Source organism: Misgurnus anguillicaudatus, chromosome 20, assembly GCF_027580225.2.
Source record: "Misgurnus anguillicaudatus chromosome 20, ASM2758022v2, whole genome shotgun sequence".
Classification (NCBI taxonomy): domain Eukaryota; kingdom Metazoa; phylum Chordata; class Actinopteri; order Cypriniformes; family Cobitidae; genus Misgurnus; species Misgurnus anguillicaudatus.
The window spans coordinates 5,854,989-5,880,385 of NC_073356.2; the positions used below are offsets into that span (position 1 = coordinate 5,854,989).

Here is a 25,397-nt window from a genome sequence, read left to right on the forward strand (position 1 = left end):
ACGACAAGACCATCTCAAATGATCATTCCCTGATAGCACCATTCATATTTATAATCTCCTTATCTAAATATATATACTGTACAGGGATGTTCCCTGTCTGTTTTGTGCATTTTCATACTTGTTCATTTTACATGCTTATGTATGCATAATGCATACTATATCTTCAATAGCCTACAAAATAAATAACTGATTAAAAAACAAGATTCTGTCAATAAAGACTTATCTTTTGTTATCATTAATGCATTTTCACTTTAAAACTAACTTTAACTTATTATATTTTTAAAACTGTGCTGAGCATTTAGTTAGTGAGTGGCAATTTTCTGCAAATTTGTATATTCCAAACTATATAAACATAAAGCTTAAACATATAAACTTTCACACATTTTGGTTTTATTATCACCACAAGTTGCTGTGTGTGGTTGTTAAATTAAGTGTCTTGTGTTTATGCTCAAGTGGGTTCAGTGATGTGTTAATAACAATATTATGGTGTTTTCTGGGTCAAAGAGGGAAAACTCACTGTTGTATGTCTCGAAAGAAACTAATTCATTTTGTGATGTAGATTACAAATAGAGGAGATGGGGTGTCATGGTAGGATAAGTCCATCGTGACTTTCTGTGTTGTGTTTGTCTGTATGACTGAACTGTGTGTGTGTGCGTGTCTGATCGTTAATGATCTGAGTGAGTGCAGGTGTGCGTGATTGCTTTGCTCCAGCTGGTGGTAGTTACCAATACGGCATATATACTCACCCATTCTCTCTTCTCACTGCCAGATGATTACGCTACATGTCTCACCAGTGTTCTCGTGTTCATGTGTTCCTGTGGTCTCGTCTTCCCGTGGAGTTCTGCCTGTTTGTGTATCCGGTTTCACCCGTCAACCAAACTATATCCACGTTCACCAGGAATTGTCACCGCAGCCTTTGTCTGTCCAACCATTTAAGCAATATCATCTGTGTCATCTGTTTAAATAAACCTTTGTTCATCTCATCCTGCAATTGCTTCCTGTTCTTATCATCCAGTCATTACAGAATCATCTGGCCACCATGGAAGCAGCAGGTAAAGGATCCCCGGCTCGGTTTGAAGAATTCATCACCACTGCCATTCATCGCTTCACCACTCAGGATAGTCGTATCGAGGAACTGAGCCGGGGAATGAAGGACATGACAGACAAAGTGTCTGAGCTCACCCAGGCGATCCAACAGCTGACGCTACCCACTGCGCCACCCGCACCGTCTGTTCCTACCACACCTCCCGCGAGCGCTTCCCGTCAGGAACCAAAACTATCCACGCCAGAGAAATACGCAGATGATCCAGAAGGTTGTAGATCATTTCTATCTCAATGCTCTCTTCATTTCTTTCTTTAGCCCCAGACCTACATTTCAGAAGAAAGTAAAGTCGGATTCGTGTTGTCTCTGCTGACGGGAAAGGCGGCGCGTTGGGGAACACCGGTGTGGGAGAATCGCGACCCGTGTACCCAGAATTTCGAGGCGCTTTCTGCGATGATGAGGAAGGTGTTCGATCGATCTGCTGTAGGAAGAGACGCTGCCAGGAAATTGACCGATCTGTGTCAGGGTACACGGTCGGTTTCTGATTACGCCATTGACTTTCGTACGCTTGCAACGGACACGCATTGGAACGAAGAGGCGCAGTGGGATATTTTCCTGCATGGGTTAACCGGCCGCATTCAACGTGAACTCCAACACGGAGAGATTCCAGCCTCTCTGAATGGTCTTATTGATGTAGCCATCCGTGCGGATATTCGATTGAGGACTATTTCTGCTTACGACGATGAAGTTGTGTCTCATGCTGGCAGGGAGAGAACGCCCCCGTCGAGAGAGTCTGCGGCCGGTTCATCCCTGTCCGATCCGGAGCCCATGCAGGTGGGTAGAGCTCGGCTTTCCCGGGAGGAGAGGATTCGTCGTCGATCACTGGGTCTTTGCATGTATTGTAGAGAGGCCGGGCACCTCCTCCATCGGTGTCCGGTAAAAGGCAACGCCCGAGAGTAGTGCTGGGGTTACTTTCGGGCGGAATCTCTTCAGCAAAGACCCCGTTAACATCTACCCTCCTCCCGGCGAAGCTGCGGTGGCGCAACACACATCTCACCTGTGACGCACTACTGGACTCGGGAGCCGAGGGGAATTTGATCGATCACCACTTTGCACGTAAGCTCCAGGTTCCGTTGACAGTTCTCTCCAAACCCATCTCACCCTTCGCACTCAATGGTAGTGAACTATCTGTCATCACTCACATCACGGACCCGGTCACCATCTGTATTTCTGGCAATCACTCTGAGACTTTGCAATTTTATGTCACCGTTTCCCCTCTGGCTCCCATTGTGCTTGGACATCCTTGGCTGCTTAAACATAACCCATCTGTCAAATGGAGATTAGGAACTATCACCGGTTGGAGTGAAGCTTGTCATAAGTCTTGTCTTGTCTCTGCTTGTGTATCTGTCTCTGCGTCTGTGTTTCAGGAGGAGACGGTGGACTTAACTAACGTGCCCGTGGAGTATCAGGACCTGAAAAGAGTGTTCAGTAAGTCTCGGGCCGATTCTCTACCTCCTCATCGTCCCTATGACTGTGCCATAAAGTTATTGCCAGGTACGTCTCCACCTAAGGGCAAGCTTTACTCTCTATCTGTTCCTGAGATGAAGGCCATGGAGAAATACATTTCTGATTCTTTAGCAACCGGGTTCATCCGCCCTTCCTCATCTCCAGCGGGGGCGGGGTTCTTTTTTGTTAGTAAGAAGGATGGATCCTTGCGACCTTGTATTGATTACCGAGGGTTGAATAACATTACGGTAAAGAATACTTATCCTTTGCCGTTAATGTCTTCAGCTTTCGAGAGGTTGCAAGGAGCATCCGTTTTCACAAAATTGGATTTACGCAATGCTTATAATTTGGTTCGCATAAGGGAGGGGGACGAATGGAAAACTGCTTTTAACACCCCTCGTGGCCATTTTGAGTACTGCGTGATGCTTTTCGGTCTATCTAACTCGCCGGCAGTTTTCCAAGCACTCGTTAATGACGTGTTGCGAGACATGGTAGATCAGTTTCTGTATGTTTACCTGGATGACATACTGATTTTTTCTTCGTCTCTCCAGGAACATGTGCAACACGTACGACGAGTGCTTCTTAGGTTGCTAGAGAATGGGCTTTTTGTCAAGGCGGAGAAATGCGAATTTCATGCACAGTCTGTTTCTTTCCCAGGGCACATCATTTCGACTGAGGGCGTCCGTATGGATCCGGAGAAGGTTAAGGCTGTGGTTGATTGGCCATCCCCAGAGTCTCGCAAGGCCCTGCAGAGATTTCCGGGGTTCGCCAATTTTTACCGGCATTTCATTCGCAATTTCCTGACTGCCTTGACCTCCGCTAGTACTGCGTTCAGGTGGTCGGAGGCAGCCCAGACTGCTTTTACCAAACTGAAAGGCTGCTTTGTTTCAGCCCCAATTCTTGTGGCCCCTGATCGTAAGCGTCAGTTCATAGTGGAGGTCGATGCGTCAGATGTGGGGGTAGGAGCCGTGTTATCTCAACGCACATCCTCAGACGGAAAGGTGCATCCCTGCGTGTTTTATTCCCATTGTTTATCGCCTGCTGAACGTAATTACGACATTGGTAATCGGGAATTGTTGGCTGTTAAACTAGCACTGGAAGAATGCCGGCATTGGCTTGAGGGGTCGGGTGTGCCTTTCATAGTTTACACTGATCACAAGAATCTCGAATACATCAAATCTGCTAAACGTTTGAACTCTAGGCAGGCTCGGTGGGCTTTATTTTTCGGTCGTTTCGATTTCACTTTGTCCTACCGTCCAGGTTCAAAGAACACCAAACCTGATGCTTTGTCCCGCATTTTTGAGCGTTCCGATCGTGCCTCCTCTCCCGAGCCCATTTTACCGGAGACCATATTCATCTCTGCGCTCTCATGGGAGATCGAATCGAAGGTGACCAAAGCCTTAGAAGGGGTAACGCCCCCGGCCCGTTGCCCACCGAACCGGTTATATGTGCCAGAGGGACTGAGATCAGAGGTACTTAAATGGAGCCATAATTCCAGTATAGCTTGCCATCCAGGGGTCAGTCGAACCAAGTTTTTGGTTAAGCAACGATTTTGGTGGCCAGGGATGGCTCGTGACACACACGATTTTGTATTGGCTTGTTCAGTTTGTGCTGTGTGTAAGGCGTCTAATCGTCCTCCTGACGGGTTACTTAGACCGCTGCCGGTCCCTTCGAGACCCTGGTCCCATATTTCGCTCGATTTCATTACCGCCCTCCCACCCTCCCAGGGTAATACGGTGATTTTAACCGTAGTGGACCGATTCTCGAAGGCGGCTCATTTTATTCCCTTGCCCAAATTGCCTTCAGCAAAGGAGACAGCGGTCGCTATCGTTGACCACGTATTCCGGTTACATGGCCTTCCGACAGACGTGGTTTCCGATAGGGGTCCCCAATTTATATCTAAATTTTGGCGTGAGTTTTGCAGGTTGCTAGGGGCTACGGTTAGTCTGTCTTCGGGGTTTCATCCTCAAACCAATGGTCAAACCGAGCGAGCCAATCAGGATGTGGAAAGAGTGTTGCGATGTTTGGTCTCCAAGAATCCTTCCTCCTGGAGCCAACAACTCTCTATGGTGGAGTACACGCACAATTCATTACCAGTGTCAGCTACAGGCCTATCTCCGTTTAAGTGTAGTTTAGGGTACCAACCACCATTATTTCCCAGTCTGGAGTCCGAGGTCGCGGTCCCCTCCGCGCACGCTTTCGTCCAGAGGTGTCGTCGCACTTGGAGTAGGGCACGCGAGGTCATACTCCAAGTGAGACAACGCACCAAGGCCAAGGCCGATCGCCACCGGTCGAAGCCTCCCGTTTACGTCGTGGGTCAAAAAGTGTGGCTTTCTACTCAGAATATTCCGATGCGTTCCGTCTCGAATAAGTTGACTCCCAAATTTATAGGCCCATTTTCTGTTGCTAAAATCATTAATCCAGTAACAGTCCGCCTTAATCTCCCTCCTGTGTACAGACGAATTCATCCGGTTTTCCACATTTCCAAAATTAAACCCGTGTTTAAATCTCGTCTTAATCCGCCTCGGGACATATTGGATCACTCCCTTATTGATGATTTCCATCGCAGGTCAAGGAGCCCGGGAACGTCAGGTGACGTCCGTGGGGGAGGGGGTACTGTCACGGTAGGATAAGTCCATCGTGACTTTCTGTGTTGTGTTTGTCTGTATGACTGAACTGTGTGTGTGTGCGTGTCTGATCGTTAATGATCTGAGTGAGTGCAGGTGTGCGTGATTGCTTTGCTACAGCTGGTGGTAGTTACCCATACGGCATATATACTCACCCATTCTCTCTTCTCACTGCCAGATGATTACGCTTCATGTCTTACCTGTGTTCTCGTGTTCATGTGTTCCTGTGGTCTCGTCTTCGCGTGGAGTTCTGCCTGTTTGTGTATCCGTTTTCACCCGTCAACCAAACTTCATCCACGGTCACCAGGAATTGTCACCGCAGCCTTTGTCTGTCCAACCATTTAAGCAATATCATCTGTGTCATCTGTTTAAATAAACCTTTGTTCATCTCATCCTGCAATTGCTTCCTGTTCTTATCATCCAGTCATTACATGGGGGCCTACAAAACCTCTTAGCCCCGGGGCCTCACATTAGGTAAAGGCGGCCCTGCTCCCAGCTATAAAAAAGAGTAACACTAATGACATCCAAAAAATCTTATCTCAAACATATCATGATATTTTAGACAAATAAACAGTGTTGGGAATGTTACTTTAAAAAAGTAATTAGTTAGAGTTACTAATTACTTCTCACAAATAGTAACTGAGTTAGTAACTGCGTTACATTATTATAAAAGTAATTAATTACCAGGAAAAATAATTACTGCGTTATAATTCTAATATTTCAAATAACTTGAATGCCCCTTACAAAATTAAATATGTTAAATGACTGAAATGGATACTTAAGAGAAATCACTAATTGTGTGGCAGCATGTGACGATGTGACGTGCTTTATTAGATCAGAATTACTTGCCACAAACGTGGAGAGACTTTTCTTCATGGGCATAAGTTGCACATTACACAAAAATTCTTGCCTTTCACCTCAACAATGGAAAAGTAGTGCTTTATACTTAGTGTTTGCGACCGCTACCTTTGAGCTTGTTGTACTTGCCATCGCCCTGTTGCCGGTGTTTTCGGAGTGATTGATGCGCAATGACCGGGCTGCATGTCAGTGCTTTGAGATGGGGCACAGCAGCAGCACTGCTGCTCATTGAGAAGAGAGAAGATGAATGAACTAAAAAACGAACGAATCTCTTGAAAGAATCAGAATTTCCATAACTAACTGTGTTCATCCACTATCAACTTATACATTTCTAGGTATACATAAAACCAACGACCTCTCCTGGCCCACCAATACATCTGCTGTGGTAATGAAGGCTCGGCAAAGACTCAAAAATACAAAATTTTAAGCAAAAAGCTGATATAACGCATTTTTATGCAGAACTTTTGAAAGAGATCAGGTGCAAAGTGATTTTCAAAACATTCACAGAGTTTTAACTGTTTGCCCAAAGGGAATACTTCTGGGTTTTATAAGTTGGGAAAGAGTGCCACCTGGTGGATAATAGTGGGAATATTAGTGGAAAATGGATTGCCGGAAAAATGTGTCATTGGCAGGAAAGAGTTATTGAGTATTATAAACACTTATCTAAAACAGAATTCAGAAGCAAAAATCTTTGCAACTGTTAAAAAAAGTTTATTGGTAATGCAGTAGTCCCTGAATAAGCGACACAATTAATGTTGTTTCTAATTATTGTTAAATGCAGTTGCAGACGTTTTACTAAATACATAAGGTTTGCACCAATGAAATGTGCAACACTTTTCGTTTTACTACCAAAATATGTAATATCTATTTATTAACTAACAATTAAAAGTTTCCGTGAGATCTTGAGAGGTCTGGGCGAAAATGATTTACATCCAGATCATGATGGGATATGCTTAGCTACACAATAGTTTATACCAGTGGTTCTCAAACTTTTTTAGCGTGCGGCCCCCCTTGTGTACGGCGCATACCTTCGTGGCCCCCCCAAATAAAATTTATGACTGTTCTAAAACTCAACTTTTAATTAATGCTGCCGTCGGCAACTCTGGAGGATTGAGCAGTTTCCAAATGTTTACAATTTCATGTCCCTCCCCCACTACCTCCGAGAAACCTCCCACGAGCTCGTTCTCATCAGCGCGTGTGCACCAGTATTATTGTGAACGCATACTTAGCAAGAACACTTAGATTACTTACATAACACTCCGAAACACAATCAATGGTTGATAAAGCACAATTACCTGTTGAGAAGAAATGTGGCAAGCTCTGCATCTAGCTTGAACCCTTGAAAATCTCGTAGATTCCTTCACCTTTCAAATGCTGGTCCGATATTGATCCTAGTTTTATTACGGTCACGGTCGCTTTCTATCTTTGTTTTCTTCTTTTCATTTGTTGTTTTCCTAGCTCTGGTTGTTAACTGAGTAATCGGAAGTTTGTTAGTGAATGTTCTCTCCGCCATCACGCTGCATTCAAACCAAAACACCTATGAACTTCAGGCGGATGCACGTGATATTGTAACGCGCGCGAGTGGGAGGGGGATCTGTGGCGCATGCAGGTACTGTGATTGACAGGCAGATTTTAAACAGCCCTGCGCTGATTGGACCAAATGAACCGGCCTGCGCTGATTGGACCAAATGAACCGGGAGCGGTGGATTTTTGCAAAACAAATAACAGGCTCTAGGTGGAGCTAGAAGCGCGGGGTTTTTCTTAAACAGTCTAATTTATGTTGTTCTATCGGAGAATAGTGTTGGTTTCAGTGAATATGATCAAAAAATATGATCAAATAAGTTGCCGACCGCAGCTTTAAACAAAACATATTAAATGATAGAAAGTAGTGCTGTTGGTTAGTAGCCTAATTTCTATAGGTTTACTTGCACAGAATTCATGATAAATTAATTTATTTGATAAAATGTCATAAAACTGGGGCCCCCCTGGCACCATCTCGCGGCCCCCGTTTGAGAACCACTGTTTTATACAATAGTGGGATAGTTTTGCTACACAAAAGAAATTGAGGGACCAGAGATCATTACTTTTAAGTGAGTCATGTGTATTAAATTCCCCACATACAATCAACATATCGTCGCTGTCCGATGAAAACCACGTATGTCCATTTTGCTGATTTTGAGATTTTTCGACGGATTGAATGTTCAAGTTAATTTCCGTATACAGTATGCTTCACATATCTAAATGGCCAATGAAAAGTTGTGAAATCATGTCATCTGATTTTCACGTATATCCATTTGGTGTCAAAGCTGTCAATCACGCCACGTATCTCCCGCTCTGTGGAAGCATCTCGCCGGTCTCGTGAAGTTTCATCGAAGCTCAGCACTGGATAGCCGAATAAACATAGCCTGGTGAGACAATGACTTTACTTCATCGAGGTAAACGTTTCCCCCCTGACGCCAGACGTACGTCTAGGAGTGACAAAATTACGGTAGGACTGTGCAAACAAAGTATTAGTCTAGCATTACCATGTCAGTGTATTGATTTATTGTTTCTTCATAATTTGCAAGAGACATTTAATAATAATAAATAAACTAAGCGTATTTAATAAACTAAGACGTAGGCTATTTAATAAACTGAGCGTATTCATCTGTCAATATGAAACGCGACTTGGCCATTCTAATTAATGATCGGAAGAACGCGTATCGACAACCGTTACTTTAAAATATGCACGTATGTCCATTTAAACTCAATTTTGGTCAAATGTGGATTATATCATTACACTGGCAAGAATATGGTTACATGTAAAGATGCCGTACCAAGTATAACAATGCTTCATTCAACTGCTTTTAAAATACTGTTTTTTTTCACTTCCTGAAAACTAACCGTTTTGGACATACGTGAGTTTCATTGGGCAGGGACGATATACATCTCAACTAGACAAAAGCATGAGTATAAACACACATAATTATTCAGTTCTAATAATTCATTTTTAAAGATAGTCCGAATGAATTCACTCCCGTGCATATTAGGACGTTCAGTGATTCAAGGTAAAAGTTTAACAGCACCAATAGCTTGCCCCTGAAGATATTGAAGTTGAGGTTATGTGTTGAATAAGTTGCTTGAAGAAATACTTGATCCTGAGGCTCTTGTAGTTGCCTTTTTGCCATGTGCTCACATAAATCCTCTGTATCAAACAAACAATTAATACAAGTGCTTGTGCTACCAGGTTACAACTAGGGATGGGTATCGTTATGGTTTTAACGGTATTACTACTCTTACCTGTACTGCTTAACGGTCCGGTGCTTTAACGGTATTCTTATCGGTACTTTGGCCAATGTTAACATTTGATCACGAACCTATGTTCACATGATTAAGTTAATTATGTGTCTGCATTTCATTATTACAAATTAATTTCTGGATATCATTTCTAAATATACATATTTGTTAATGCACCAGCGTGAAAGCTGCAGAAAAAATACTCTAAATAGGATATTTATATGTAGCCTATTTTGTAAACTAACTTAAAGTGCTGTGCATTTAGCCAAATTAATGTTTACATGCTGATTTTTCTTTATTTGGGATTTTAAAAAGAAGTAGAAAATATGTTGAAAAATTTTGCAGGCTGCGACCTTCTAAGGACGTATTTTAAGACTGATTGCGTCACAGCAGCGCGACTTGAGGCTGTGACTTGTGTTAATATTATTCTGTTTATGTTGCGTATTTCTAAAGTTGATTAATTTTATATACTGTTGAATAGTTTAATCTACATCAACGTGTCAGACAGGCGCGGTGGGCGCGTGCAGCAGGTGACGCAAATTGTAGGTTTTCCGAGGGTTTGACTGTCTCATTTCAGTTCTCTTCGCGGACTTCTGAGGCTGCCGTCTTGAAAGACCGAGTGCTCACCTTTTAAGGTTGCATGCTTAGAAGGTCGCAGTCCTTGAATTGGGACACAGCTTCTTTCTGCACGTAATACACTTTTGAAAGATGCTTTGACAGATTGCTTGTGTTTCCGCCCTTACATGCAAACATCTTGTTGCACTTACCTGTATGACAACGAGTGTCTGCATCAACTCTAGTGAAGTATAACCACACTTTTGAATGTTTTGCTCTATCCGCCATCGTCACTCTTTGTATAAAGAGGTAGTTTTCGTGCTGTTATGCGTGTGCGTGCGCCGCGCTTGTTGTTGTTGTTGTGTTTGACAGTCAAACGTCTTAATCGCAAATTAGAAATGTTTGGTGAGATAAAATGTGCACGAAAACATTATAAGCAAGAATACATAGTACATTTATTTTAATTTTTTTCTCCAGGACCGAAAGCAGAACCGATAGCGTCAGATCTTACTGATACTACGGTCTTTCATAATTTAGCCCCGGGGCCAGTTTAATACCGGGTTTCGGTACCCATCCCTAGTTACAACACATCTACAGATTTGCAAACGGTACTAACAATGTATTCATTCAATACTAGGGCTGTCAATAGATTAAAATATTTAATCGCGATTAATCACATGATTTCTTGAGTTAACTCGCGATTAATTGCAAAATTAATCGCACATTTTAATCTGTTCTAAATTTACCTAAATGTAACACTTTTTAAGTTTTTAATGCTCTAATCAGCATGGATTTGGACAATATATATACTATATGCAAATGTATGTCTACAACAGCCTGTGTACATTTTCAACAGAACCATCAGCCATCGTTTTATAAATGTTTTTGCCTTTAGAAGACCTTGTTCTTTCTCCATTTCTGTTTGCTGCTGCATCATTTGTGACCTGTGCTGGCAAATTGAGTTGGGATGAGCAAATTTTCAAAAATGTGTCATTTATATTTTAACATTCTCTATTAAAAAACTTCAAAACAATTGGAACAATTGTTGGAATCTGACAAAGCATGACAGAACTATACCTGTTAATGCAGAGCAAAAACAATATCAATATACATACAGTATTGTTCAAAATAATAGCAGCACAACGTGACCAACCAGAACAATCAAGGTTTCCAGTATACCCTTCATTGCCACGTGGCAAACAAGCCACCAGCAGGTTCAGCAGACTCCCAGAAAACAAACGAGACCCAGCATTCATGATATGCACGCTCTTAAGGCTGTGCAATTGGGGTATTAGTTGAAAGGGGTGTGTTAAAAAAATAGCAGTGTCTACCTTTGACTGTACAAACTCAAAACTATTTTGTACAAACATTTGTTTTTTCTAGGATTTAGCAATCCTGTGAATCACTAAACTAATATTTAGTTGTATGACCACAGTTTTTTAAAACTGCTTGACATCTGTGTGGCATGGAGTCAACCAACTTGTGGCACCTCTTAGCTGTTATTCCACTCCATGATTCTTTAACAACATTCCACAATTCATTCACATTTCTTGGTTTTGCTTCAGAAACAGCATTTTTGATATCACCCCACAAGTTCTCAATTGGATTAAGGTCTGGAGATTGGGCTGGCCACTCCATAACATTAATTTTGTTGGTTTGGAACCAAGACTTTGCCCGTTTACTAGTGTTTTTGGTCATTGCTTGTTGAAACAACCATTTCAAGGGCATGTCCTCTTCAGCATAGGGCAACATGACCTCTTCAAGTATTTTAACATATGCAAACTGATCCATGATCCCTGATATGCGATAAATAGGCCCAACACCATAGTAGGAGAAACATGCCCATATCATGATGCTTGCACCTCCATGCTTCACTGTCTTCACTGTGTACTGTGGCTTGAATTCAGAGTTTGGGGGTCGTCTCACAAACTGCCTGTGGCCCTTGGACCCAAAAAGAACTATTTTACTCTAATCAGTCCACAAAATGTTTCTCCATTTCTCTTTAGGCAGGTTGATGTGTTCTTTGGCAAATTGTAACCTCTTCTGCACATGCCTTTTTTTAACAGAGGGACTTTGCGGGGGATTCTTGAAAATAGATTAGCTTCACACAGACGTCTTCTAACTGTCACAGTACTTACAGGTAACTCCAGACTGTCTTTGATCATCCTGGAGGTGATCATTGGCTGAGCCTTTGCCATTCTGGTTATTCTTCTATCCATTTTGACGGTTGTCTTCCGTTTTCTTCCACGTCTCTCTGGTTTTGCTCTCCATTTTAAGGCATTGGAGATCATTTTAGCTGAACAGCCTATCATTTTTTTGCACCTCTTTATAGGTTTTCCCCTCTCCAATCAACTTTTTGATCAAAGTACGCTGTTCTTCTGAACAATGTCTTGAATGACCCATTTTCCTCAGCTTTCAAATGCATGTTCAACAAGTGTTGGCTTCATCCTTAAATAGGGGCCACCTGATTCACACCTGTTTCTTCACAAAATTGATGACCTCAGTGATTGAATGCCACACTGCTATTTTTTTGAACACACCCCTTTCAACTAATTCAACTAATTGCCCAATTGCACAACCTTAAGAGCGTGCATATCATGAATGCTGGGTCTCATTTGTTTTCTGAGAATCTACTGAACCTACTGGTAACTTGTTTGCCACGTAGCAATAAAAAAATATACTAAAAACCTTGATTATTCTGGTTAGTCACATTGTACTGCTATTATTTTGAACAATACTGTATATGTTTTTCTTTTATTGTTTCATTTTGACATTGAGACAGACCACTTTAAGACTGTAAGATAATGCAAGGGTTTAATATAATGACACAACAGATACTTTTCCTTAACAGTTAACCAAACATTCACTTCAGATATAACAGATTATAGGTCATACCTGCGTGAATTCTTGTCAAAACAGATATTTTTAAACCTGTAATTTTGTGTTAGATGTCTATGCATATCGAGCCCAGTCTCCTGAAGATGCGTATAAATAGCACGAAGTGTCACGCACTCGCACGTTTGTGTGCATGCGCTTCAGACGTCTGCGTCAGACATCGCTTTTGAGCCTTGTCACTCTTAATAACTCTTTTAACATCAATCAGATCCCAAACTTTATCTCTCTTAATAATTATTTTAACATCAAGAAAGTCCTGCGGTCTATTTTCTATAATTTCTGAATGCTTTTTAAAACGAAACTAAAAAGTGAAAGAAGACGCATCTTTGCTTTATTTGGATTTGGGATGGTACACCTCACAGTAAACGTGCAGATAAAGAAAACTGCACGTGCAGAAAACGTGCATTTTAGATGTTTAATGACCATTTAGAGCAGTGGTCTCAAACTCCCGGCCCGCGGGCCATTTGCGGCCCGCCCTCCCCCTCTCTGCGGCCCGCGTCAACCTTCAAAAATATAAAATAATCTGGCCCGCAGAAAGATTTTTATTAACTTTTTTTATATTCGTTTGATTTTTTATTTAAACGTTCAAGTGTTCGTTCACATGTCGCGTCTAACAACGCGCTAAAACGAGTCAAAGCATTACTTTCCAACGTGCTCGAGAGCGGAAGTTGCGCTCCGGGGCGTGGGTCGCGTCACCGGTTGCTACGCAGCCATGAACCGCACGCTGCGTGATGTCGAGGATCACTGAATGCGTGATCGGATTTTAATTCCTCAACTGAACCTCGCGTCAATCATACCATTGTCACCATGCGATCAGTTAATCTACTTTGTAGTGTTTGTCTAGAGAAGATTTGTTACTTCCGGGTGGATATCAGCTGTTACTCAGAGAAGATCGAGCTGCGGTGGGCTTAGTTCACCTCACGTCACAGCATCTAATGAAGACACCGCATAGGAAGGCAGAGCGTTAGATGTAATGCAACACATTTTAAACTACAGATAAGAAAAGAGCAATCAAAGTGCCCAGGTTAAGAAAAGAGAAAAGATGAGGAGAAATGTAAAGAAGATAAAATTATGTATACTGCTATATATAATGAAGTATAATATATTATTATGTAGCTTTCTATTCAATTACACATAGAGCAGTACTATTATTTTTTCTGTCCAATATATCTTATATAACATGGACTAATTCAAAAGTTATGGGATCACTTTCAATTATTAATATTTTCCCACATATAATAGAAAATTTATGAAAACTGAAATAATAAAGAACATAATGAAGTCAATACTATGACTGAAAACAATCCAAAATAAATCAAAACAGAAACACTTACTGGTGGTAATTTTTATAATAGTTTATAAATGTATGCAGGAATAAAATATGTTAGTTTAGTGCAAGGTTTTAATAGGTCTTTGTTAAGATAAGATTAAGAAAAGATTTACTTAGGCTACTTTTATAAAATAATGTATATTAAAAAGATAAAACCATTGCTTATATATTTTCAAGTATTATTTATTATACATTAAATAATAGAAATTAAACATGACATTTACAGAAACATTGTACTTTTTTGAATGTTAAAATAGCTCTGCGGCCCCCCGATGAACTGTCTGTCTTAAAAATGGCCCCAAGCCAGTTTGAGTTTGAGACCCCTGATTTAGAGCATTGGATTCGCTAGACGAGAGCTTAATGTTCTTATTTTTATGAAAAGCTCCGACTCATCTAGACTGCGCTGGTCACTTGCTGCGTCTCAATTCATCCAGCTGTGGGTCAAACAGAAATTGCGTGTTGCGTTAATCGCGCGTTAATAAAATTAGTGCCGTTAAAATGAATTTGCGTTAACGCGTTATTAACGCGTTTATTTTGACAGCCCTATTCAATACAGATACTTACACCTGAGTATAAGAACAACAAGTTCCTCAAAACAGGGTACAAACACAGATGAGAAAGTTTCTCCATGCTGAAACCACGGCTGCATCCGAAACCGCATACTGTGACAGTACGTACTGAATGAGATGAAGTACCTACTTACTGACCGTTAAAACAGTAGGTTCTGTATAGTATGAATCCTGGTAGTATGAATGAGATTAGGACGTACTAAATCCACCATGATGATACATCACTTGACATCCCTGCTGAAAAAAACAGCATACCAGCAAGACCAGCATATGTTGTGTTTTGGTGCTGGTTTGCTAGTGAACACCAGCTAAATCAGCACCAGCGTTAGCACCAGCTAAACCAGCACCAAATTTAAACCATAAACCATAATTCCCATGCTGGTCCATGCCGGTTTGATGCTGTTTTTTACAGCAGGGATACATTGTCGTCATGTCATACCAGCGTGAATACAGCCACATCGTCACTTTCCGAAATTTCTTAATATGACGAGCCTCTTCTTCTTGATTGGATAACTACTCTCCCAGGGCATTATGGGATAGTGAAGTGTCCGTCGTATGCGCAACTTCAAAATCTAACCAGAAGTAGTAGGTCATCCGGGTACTTGTCGCCTACTGTTTTTGGTAAACTATGAATTCAGACATACTACTCGCCTACTGCTTTTCACCTACTATACAGTATGGTAGTAGGCGGTTTTTAGAAGCAGCACACATCACTTCCTTTCCTATGCTTTTTCTCTTGCCCTTTTAGGCTATCATGCAACTCCATACTCAGAGGGCCCCCCGTGCCCGGTTTAAGCATAGATCCAAATTAGATACTGGAACTGAAGTAACAGTATAACAGTTACAACGTTTACTAAGTATGTTTTGTTTAAAGTATTGTACTTCGCTACATTTTAAATCATAACTGTTACTAAGTAAAAAAAACAAAATAAATAAGGTGATAAAGGCACGCCACGTATAGGTTTCAGCAGTAACAACATAAACAAACAGCTTTCGTGGAACATGCGTAACTTCCGGTAAACTCTGCTAAGAATCAATAACAACAAAGTCCTTTTAGAGTAGTTTATGATGACAACAAGCTAAATAAACAACACCTTAGCTCAAATCATAGCTAAAGTGTATCAAAAACTACATAGATCGGATGACAAACCTTCATTCACATACTGTAATGGTGATCCATGATTGCCGTCTTCACTCATCTTCAGAAAACCAAAACTTTTATTATTTTCAATGAGGTATATGTTACAGAGTTCAGTTTACACGCTAGCCAGACCAGAGATAAGATGCAGATGGCATGATATAGTATTTGGTCCCACAAAACACTACACCTGTTTTATAACTTTACTATGTACCATTCTATGGGCTGCCATTGACTAGAGTGGAAGAATAATACGACAACTAACCTTTGGGGATTAACCCCAATACAAATACAATAGGGTTCCAGCAATTGTCATGCTTGGAAACCTTAAATATGCATTATTTGTAATGAGTCAAATGAACAGATCATTTGTATTGATTTGGTTAATTAAAAGAAAACATTAAAGCAAATCCTTTCATTACAGTAAATTATACATTCTAAATTTAAAATGTTCCGGCAGTCATTATTTTAAGGCCATGGCGGTAGCTCATTGTGGCAGAGACTGCAGGTGTTTGGTAGGAATGCAATTACACAATAACAGGGGATAATAAGCAGCACTCATTTGAAGCAAGAGGCTTAAGCACCATATGTAATGGCTCCCACGTTGGATGTAGAATACATGAAAACATAATTACACTTCACTGTAATTATCTACATGGTAGAAACACTACAAGGTACTTTACGATTAGACTGGTGAATCATTTATTGGTATTTACATTAAACCGGTATTTACATTATGATTGCTTCAGTATGATTAGCTGTAAAGGCACTGGCTCAATGTAGCATGACAAAGAGATAAGAGATGTATTAATGGTCACAAAACACTTTTGTTTTGTGGAATTGTTTTGTAATTTTAACACAGGCAAAAATGAATGTACAGCGGTGATTTTCACACGGGGCACCAATTGGATAGTATGACATACACAGGATACTAGAGGTAAGTTTCACTAGAGGTGTGTCAGATGACAGTAGAGTGTCGCGACCTCACCGCCCATGCTGAGAAGAAAAGCAAAGGATGAAATCTCTCGCATGACGTAAAAATGTGATCGGCTGGGCAGGGCTAGTAACCCGCATGGCTTAAACAAACTTCTTCAAAAGTCACAAAAGAAGTACCCATTTTGGGCAACAAACCGTCTTCATCGCGTCGCTGTGCGATTAATTAGCTCATGACGGTGTAAACACTCGACAACGCAGCGATGACACAGGACAACAAAAATACAACCAACAGGGAAATCATGTCGGAGGAATCGGCCTTCTTACAAACAGCGAGGTAGCCAAAACTATGACGTGAACAACAAAAGTTTCAGACCGAATAATGAAACCGAATTTTACTGGCAGTCCATTAACAAGTGTCATTGTTGTATATGCACCAACCAAAGAAAAGCCAAAAGCAGAGAAAGACGAGTTCTATGCCAAGTTGTTAAAGTGTGCACAATAAGTACCATCACACAACATGCCGGTGACTTTAATGGAAGAATCGGCCTCAACAGCAGCATATTGAACCCAAGAGCAGTAGGCAAACATGCCCTACATGAGAAGACAAACGACAACGGCAGTAGACTTGTAGAGTTCTGCGAGACAACAAACACAAGATCTGCACAGTTCAGATTCCCACACAAGAAGTCTAGAATCTGGACGTGGCAACCCAACATTAACAGAAAGGAAAACAATGACAAAAATCAAGCACAACTTGATATAAGCGGAAAATGTGCAAACTCAGTGAAGAACATTCGAGCATATAACACAGTAAATGTTGGCTCAGATCACCGCATAGTCAACCCCCAAATAAGAGTCAGTCTACGCGCACCAGTCGAAAATAAGTATAAGAGGCCAAAATACGACTGGAGGAAGCTAAAAGAGAAAATAACAAGCTACAAAACAAATATGCGATCACAATCAAAAACCACTTCAGCGTGCTAAGTGAAGAACAAGATGTACAAACTAATGGCACTTTTCCATTGCATAGTACCCCACGGTTTGGTTTAGTTTGGGTCGGGTCAGCTTACTTTTGGGAGCTTTTCCATTGGGTGCCATACGTAGTACCCAATACTTTTTTTCGTACCACCTCGTTTGGGGTTCAAAGCGACCCGAGATGATACCAAACGTGACGTGAAAACACAGTAGATCACTGATTGGTCTGAGAGAATCGTCACTACAGCATCATCGCTATAATGTAAAAGATTAGCTACATGTTGTCATCCTTGCTCTGCTATAAGTTCCCAAACTCCCTTTTAGCGATGAAAAACATCCACAGGTTGAGAATCAGAAACATCATACCAGTTTTTCATACCAGCTACCAGAGGCTTAGAGATTGATATAGGCCCATTCACGTTCGAGGAAGTCAAAATAGCCGTAGACGAACTCAAAAATGGCAAATCACCAGGTTGCGACTACCCCATTGCCGCAGAAGCTCTCAAATACGGAGGATATCGCGCAGTCAGACAGCTGTGCAACATATGCAATGATGTTTACAAGCAAGAAAAAGTAACACCTGGCCGGTTCCGGTCGACTCCGGGCAAAGAAATCAGGAGAGATACGGATCAAGCGAGTAAGGCAAATGTGGCGATCGACGATTGGGTTTTAGAGAAGACTTACAGGCTGTGCTGAAAGGAAGACGGAGATTGGGGCTGAGAACAAAGAAGAGATAAGTGCTAAACCATTTGTTCATGTGGTTCTGTTCATGATTCTGTTATGTGTCATGAAGGAACGGATCGTGGCCTCGACACTCTCATGTGCTTGTTCTCTGCCCAAGCCGCGCGATTACTCAGGAATCCGAGCCCGGGCCGGAAACGTGTTACTGACCCTATATCACCGTGAGTGTGTGGAGTGTGGTGGGTGATTCCTTTGAAGTGTGTGCACCAGGAAAATTGTAGTGCTGTGCTTTGTCAGTGTCCGTCAGTGATCGTATTCTAGGCAGAGGAAAGAGCCCTGCCCGAGAAGAGCCAAGTGTTGGTGTTGGACAGCCGTTTCTTATATGTACATGACTGGGGGCCCGTCCAACCTTCCTTACCTTTTGGTGGTGGCGCTGTGGCCGTGAAAGTAAGGGCCGACTTCGAATTACTGTGCCTGGGGTCAAGAAAGGGAGTGTTTGTATTTACCTGTTGCTGTTGGGAAGTGCACTGGCTGTCTTTGTCAGATGCCAGTTTATGCTCTAACACACCGCTGTTGGAAGAGAAGGAGATTTGAAGCGGTTGGCCTCCATCCACCAGTGGGCTGAACAGTAAGAACCTCCATCTTGACCTACACACCGCTGTGCCTCTTTCCATTGCTACCCGTCTCTGGTATGTGTGCTTGCTTAAAAGCTGAAGAACCACAGTCCTGTGTTCCTACCTGCCTTTTCTGCATGTGTAAAGTTAAGGTGCCCTATCTCTCACTGTATGTCCATGGGAGCTTATACCAGTTTATGCACTTGTGTGTCCTCTGCCACCAGCCTGCAGGTTGAAGATCTAAAGCTCTGTATCGTCGGTTGACTGCTCTGCTGTACGTTGAAAAGCCAAAGCCCTGAGTACTCGCCGTAAGTCTACCTGTGAGTGGAAAGCTAGGAGCCTTATTGTTTTGCCCGCACGTCTCCTCCAGTCACTTGAGCATCGAAGGGCTAAAGTCCTGTGTATTCACCCACTCGTCTGCCTGTAAGTCGAACATGCCTGTATACCTCTTCTGTACGCCTGAAAGGTGAAAGCCCAGTGTACTCACCTGTATACATCTCCTGTACGCCCAAAAGCCCAGTGTACTCACCTGTATACCTCCTGTACGCCCAAAAGCTAAAAGCCTAGTGTTCTCACCTGTATACCTCCCCTGTATGCTCAAAAGCTAAAAGCCCAGTGTACTCACCTGTATACCTCTCCTGTATGCCCGAAAGGTAAAAGCCCAGTGTACTTACCTGTATACCTCCTGTACGGCCAGAGACAAGAGCCCAGTGTATTCACATGTATATCTCCTGTATGCTCTAAAGCTGAAAGCCCAGTGTACCTGTATGCCTCCCTGTACGCCTAAGAGCTAAGAGCCTAGTATACCTACCTGTATACCCAGGCCCGGATTGGCCATAGGGAGAACCGGGAGGATTCCCGGTGGGCCGGTCTGTTTTTTTTGGCCACGAGGGCCGGTGTTGTCATGCCACCGGGATGAAGCGTATTTGCGGGTGAGAGATGTCCCTGCCGCTTTACGCACAAGTTGATTGTGTCCCGAGTCCCAACCACTTATTGGAAGAATTCTTGCATTAGGGTTCATTGATATCTAAAACGCATGGGAAACGCAGGACGTGCCGCTGTCTTCTGGTTTTCAAAGCGCTTATTTGAACACGAGTTTTGTTTAAGACGTGTCTATATTGAGTGCGCTTGCCGGCCGCGAGTCTATATTTAAAATAAACTTGAGCGCGTCTTTTGAGTGCGCTTGCCGGCCGCGCGTCTATATTTTAAATAAACTTGAGCGCGTCTTTTGAGTGCGCTTGCCGCCCGCGCGTCTATTATATTTTAAATAAACTTGAGCGCGTCTTTTGAGTGCGCTTGCCGGCCGCGCGTCTATTATATTTTAAATAAACTTGAGCGCGTCTTAATACAAACAGGCTGGCCTCTAAAAGGAAAATAATTTACAAAACATATTTTTTATCCAAGTCATAGATGAATTCTCTATGAATAGTCATTATTCATCGTTTATTGCAAGAGGAACAAAAATCTATTTGATGCAAAACGCATTAGTTTATTTAAAAAAAGTAGTTTCAAAAGTATATCCATGATGTTTTCTTTTTTTAACACAATGTAGGCCTACCTTAGCCTACGTTATTTAGCAATAGACATGATCTAAGTACTAAAAGACTTTTTTCCATTTGTTTCCAATGCATACTTGATAAATCTTGCTTGTGTATTGTATATCAGAGGTTTCCAAACGTTATCAACCCAACAGTTAATCTCAAGACTCACCATTTTTTAGAAATATAAATATAGAGGAAAACACAAACACATTTGTTTCCTATAGTTTTGAATAAGTTTACTTTAGTAATATTATGGTCTTATGGCAGGGCTGCATGATTATGGCAAAAATTATAATTGCATTTGCACGGAATATGAAATTATATACAGTCGTGGCCAAAAATATTAGCACCCTTGGTAAATATGATCAAATAAGGCTGTAAAAAATTCATCTGCATTGTTAATCCTTTTGATTTTTTATTTAAAAAATTCACAAAAAATGTATCCCTTCATTGGACACCAAGAATTTAAAACGGAGGTGAAATATCATTATGAAATCAATGTCCCTCTCAAATACCCGTTGGACACAATTATTAGCACCCCTAGAAATTCTTATTGGTAAAATATCTCTGAAGTATATTCCCATTCATTTTCACAATTTTCAGAACTCCAGCATGATTGTAAACACAAAATCATTCAGCTCTGGCTTCTGTTTAACAAAAATATAAAGAGGAGGGGAAAAAAAGCCTAATTTCCCTCAATCATCCATCACAATGAGAAAAACCAAAGAATATATTTCTGATGTGCAGCAAAAGATAATTGATCTTCACAAATTGGTGAAGTGGCTTTAAGAAAAAAGCTAGAGCAGTGAAAATGACCATTTCCATCATCAGGGCAATAATTAAGAATTTCCAACCATCAGAAAATGTTACAAAACTGCCTGAAAGAGGACCTGTGCCTATATGGTCCTAATGTGCGGTGAGAAGGAGAGTTTGAGTAGCTAAAGACTCTCTTAGGGTCACAGCTGAAGAATTGCAGAAAATTGTTGAGCCTCTGGTTCAGAAAACCTTTTAAAAATTTGTCAAACAGAACCTACATCAACACATGTTGTTTGGGAGGGTTACAAGAAAAATTCTCCTAGCTCATTCAAAAACAAACTAAACCATATTCAGTTATCAGCCATGACTGAAAGTTTAAATGGGAATGGCTTCTATGGTCAGATGAAACTAAAAAATGAGCTTTTAGCAGCAAACACTCAAGATGGGTTTGGTAAACACAGAGAAAAAAAGTACCCCATGTGTACAATGAAATATACTGCTGTGTTTTTGATGTTGTGGGCCTATATTTCTGCTGGAGGTTCTGGACATCTTGTTAAAATACATGGCATCATGGATTCTATCAAAAACCAACAGATAAAAAATCAGTAAGTGACTGACTCTGTTAGAATTCTTATAATGGGCCATGTTTGGATCCTCTAACTATACAATAACCAAAACACAAACCTCAAAAACAACACAAAAATGGGTCACTGAGCTCAAAACCAAGCTTCTGCTAAAGCCATTCCACTCTTCTGACCTGAACCCCACAGAAAATGAGAGGAGTGAACTGAAGAGGAGAAGCACCAACATGTTGCTGGGAATCTAAACGGTCTGGAGTGATTCTGGATGAAGGAATGGTCTCTGATCTCTTGTTAGGTGATTTCTTACCTCATCAGGCATTATAGGAGAAAATTTAGACCTTTTAAACTGGCAAATGGAGGTTTTAAAAAGTATTGAATAAAAGGGTGCTAATAATTTTGGACAACGTGTATTAGAGAAAAACATTTATTTCATAATCATATTTCCCCCCCTTCTAAATTCTTATTATCAAATAAAAGAATACATTTTTGTGAATTTTTTAATGAAAAATCAAAAGGATTAACAATGCAGATGAATTTTCACAGCCTTATTTGATCATATTTACCAAGGGGGCTAATATTTTTGGCCACGACTGTATTTGAAAAATACAGTGAATTGCAAAGCTGCAGAGAACAGTGCACTACTGCAGACTTATACTACTGAGGGTTTAAAGATATTATTTTAATAATCAGTCGTGAACTAAAGTGGGCCGGTCTAAGGCATGAAACTCCAGGGCTGAAAATGAGTCCCACTCCGGCCCTGGTGCCAAAGCATAAGGTGGTTATGTAAAAAATGTAGCTTTCAGTCAAACCAAAGACTACTGTACAGCTATTAATACTCTTAAGTGCATCCAACTCTAATCATCACTTGATTGTGTTACATTTTATTTTCTTTGTTTTAGATAAAAAATGAATTCAGAAGAATCACCACAATTTCCTTGGAGCGTACATTCTTGTAAAACCTTAACTTCTATACCCCAAAACTCCTGACTTTGTTTGAGATGAGGGGTGGGGTTGCTGGCATAAGAATTAAACATTTGCTGGATTCACTCAGCCAGGTAAAATGTAAATGTGTTTTTTTTACAATTGTGAATTACTTGTGTGATGATATGCTGCTTCCTGACTCTGTAAATATGTTATATGTAGATGTATACACATTTATTGTTCACTGCATTTTCCTTCTGTTTTTAACAGCAAGAAGAAAGCGTTGAAGATAGGTGAGACGTTGTGATTCACTGCCTCCTATCTTTCCTGGGAGAATCAGCTGAGGAGCTCACTGAAGACCACCAGGTAGTACAGTTAAATTAAATTCTAATTTTTTGTATAGTACTTTTCACAGTGTACAATGTTGTAAGGCAGCTTTACAAAAACACAATGTTGAATGATCAATAAATTGAAACAAATCAAAGAAAAAGAAATAATCAATTCATAGTCTAGTGCTGACTTTGTTTAAAGTCCTTGCATGGCCTGGTGTCATCATTGCACAAGTCTTGGATCATCTAATGTCTTACTGGGAGGCGGGGTCCAGATATGGAAATACAATTATTGAAGCAGCTAGCAGTTAGCTGGCTACATACACAGCTACATCCATTTCTATTTTTCTTTTATTTTGGATGTAGACAGTAGTGGTTTGACTGATATACTCTATTTGTGTTACTTGTTCTTTTTATTCCTGAACCATTAAAACGTCTACAAGGAAATCTTCCATAATCTTTCTTTTTGCTGAATTTTTTTGCATATTTGAACCTTGTCAAGCACTGACGATGATGCTGAGATCCATTTTTTCATACTGAGGAAAATTTAAAAGCTAATACACCATTGTTACAAAACTTAAAGAACACTCAGTGATGGTCAAGAACGCAGCACCATACATTTAAATGTCAGGTGTTTACCAGTGTAAACCACACTTTTGGACAGGATTACCAGTGTAAATTGTTATTTTGTTTATATTTCTTATCTTTCATGTAAATATTGTCTTTAGAAACCATTGTTAATGTTTCCCAAAAGACATAACAATTTACACTAATTATAATTTCCAGAGGTTTACACCCTCCTGACTTTAAATGTATAGTGTTATCTTTATTAGCATCACTAAATGTTTCTTTCTACTGATATAATTGCATATAAGTCTCATTGTTGTGTTCAATGTAAAAGTATAAATTAACATCATACAGTTATTGCTGAATACTGTACAGTATTTTAACCACTTTGCAATTATTTGTATATTTTACAGGATATCAGCAGAGACTTATTAAGGATACCTTCTCCAGTCATGTCATGAAACTGAGCAGATCTGTGGAAGAAGATGCCAGTATGTCTGATGTCATCATTGTAATTGAGGGAACTGAGGTGCTGCTGGGATGTAAGAATCTCACAAATGCATGTCTGTCACTCACAGGCTGCATTAACTCCCTAAACTTAAGCTATCCCCCCAAAAAAAATTTCTCCAAAGGTTAACTGTGCATAGAAAGCTTCTATGTAATCTGCTAGTTGGGCACTACTTGCACTTATTGTACTGTTTTTGTTGTTGTTGTTGTTTGTTGTGTTTTTTTGCAAGAAAGGTTATTCACAAAACAACTTCAACTACAGTACTTATTAACATAGCCATTCTTATACATTTTAAGTAATGCTATTCTGCTGGAGACCATAAAGTTTTATTATTTTATTTGATGTCTTTGTTCCCTTAATTTAATGTAATTGAAATTAAAATAAGCTAATGAAAGGCAGCTACTAGTTTGACTATTTGCACTTTTGTTTTTGATATCTGCAACTGGGATTGTTGTAATGTTAATATGTTTAAATGTTTATGCATTTTAATGAACTGTATTTCATGTTCCCATCTTTAAGGAATCTTATAGAAATAAAAGTATTCAAGTAAAATGTATGTCAGAGTTATTTTATTGAACACCATTTAAATACATAAAGAACATCAAGTAATGTTAAAATATATTTAAAGTAAAGGTTACTCAAAATTTTAAATAAAATAACTAGGATCATTGTGTAAAAAAATTAATTTATAAGCATTACTTAAGTAAAATATATAAACAAACAGTCAATACAATTTACTGGAAAATTCCAAGTAAACTTTACTTGAGATTTTCTAATTAAAGCTACCGTTCCTTGTGTTTAGTTTTTACTTGGGAATTCTATTGAAATTACTCACATTTTCTAAGTGAAAAAACTTTCCTAACTTTTTTCAAGTAAATTGTACTCCAAATTTTTTTCAGTGTGGTAGCCGTCTTGAAGTAACTGGTCCATGTGCTTGGTCACTCAAAATCAGACTTTATTAAAATTCTGTATGTGTGCTTAAACTGTTCTCAAAAAGTGTTGCGGAGGATGAGAACATTAGGCATGGACACATAATTTTCCTAATTTTTTTCATTTTTATTATGCATGAATATTCAGTAAATTATTTTTCTGTCAATTAAAGTAGCCTAGCAAAACATACATTTATTTTTTTTTCTAATTAGTTTTGTGTTGATTTGTTTAAATTACAACTCAACGCATGTTCAAACACAGC

The 25,397-nt window shown here is 40.3% G+C and overlaps 1 long non-coding RNA gene across 1 annotated transcript; it reads left to right on the top strand.

Annotated features, from left to right (window-relative positions):
• The first annotated feature begins 22,701 nt into the window (after window positions 1–22,701).
• On the top strand, window positions 22,702–24,757 carry LOC129427834 (uncharacterized). Its single transcript, XR_012359527.1, has 3 exons — window positions 22,702–22,935; window positions 23,072–23,167; window positions 24,111–24,757. It is a non-coding gene; the product is annotated as an uncharacterized lncRNA (long non-coding RNA).
• Window positions 24,758–25,397: the final 640 nt, after the last annotated feature.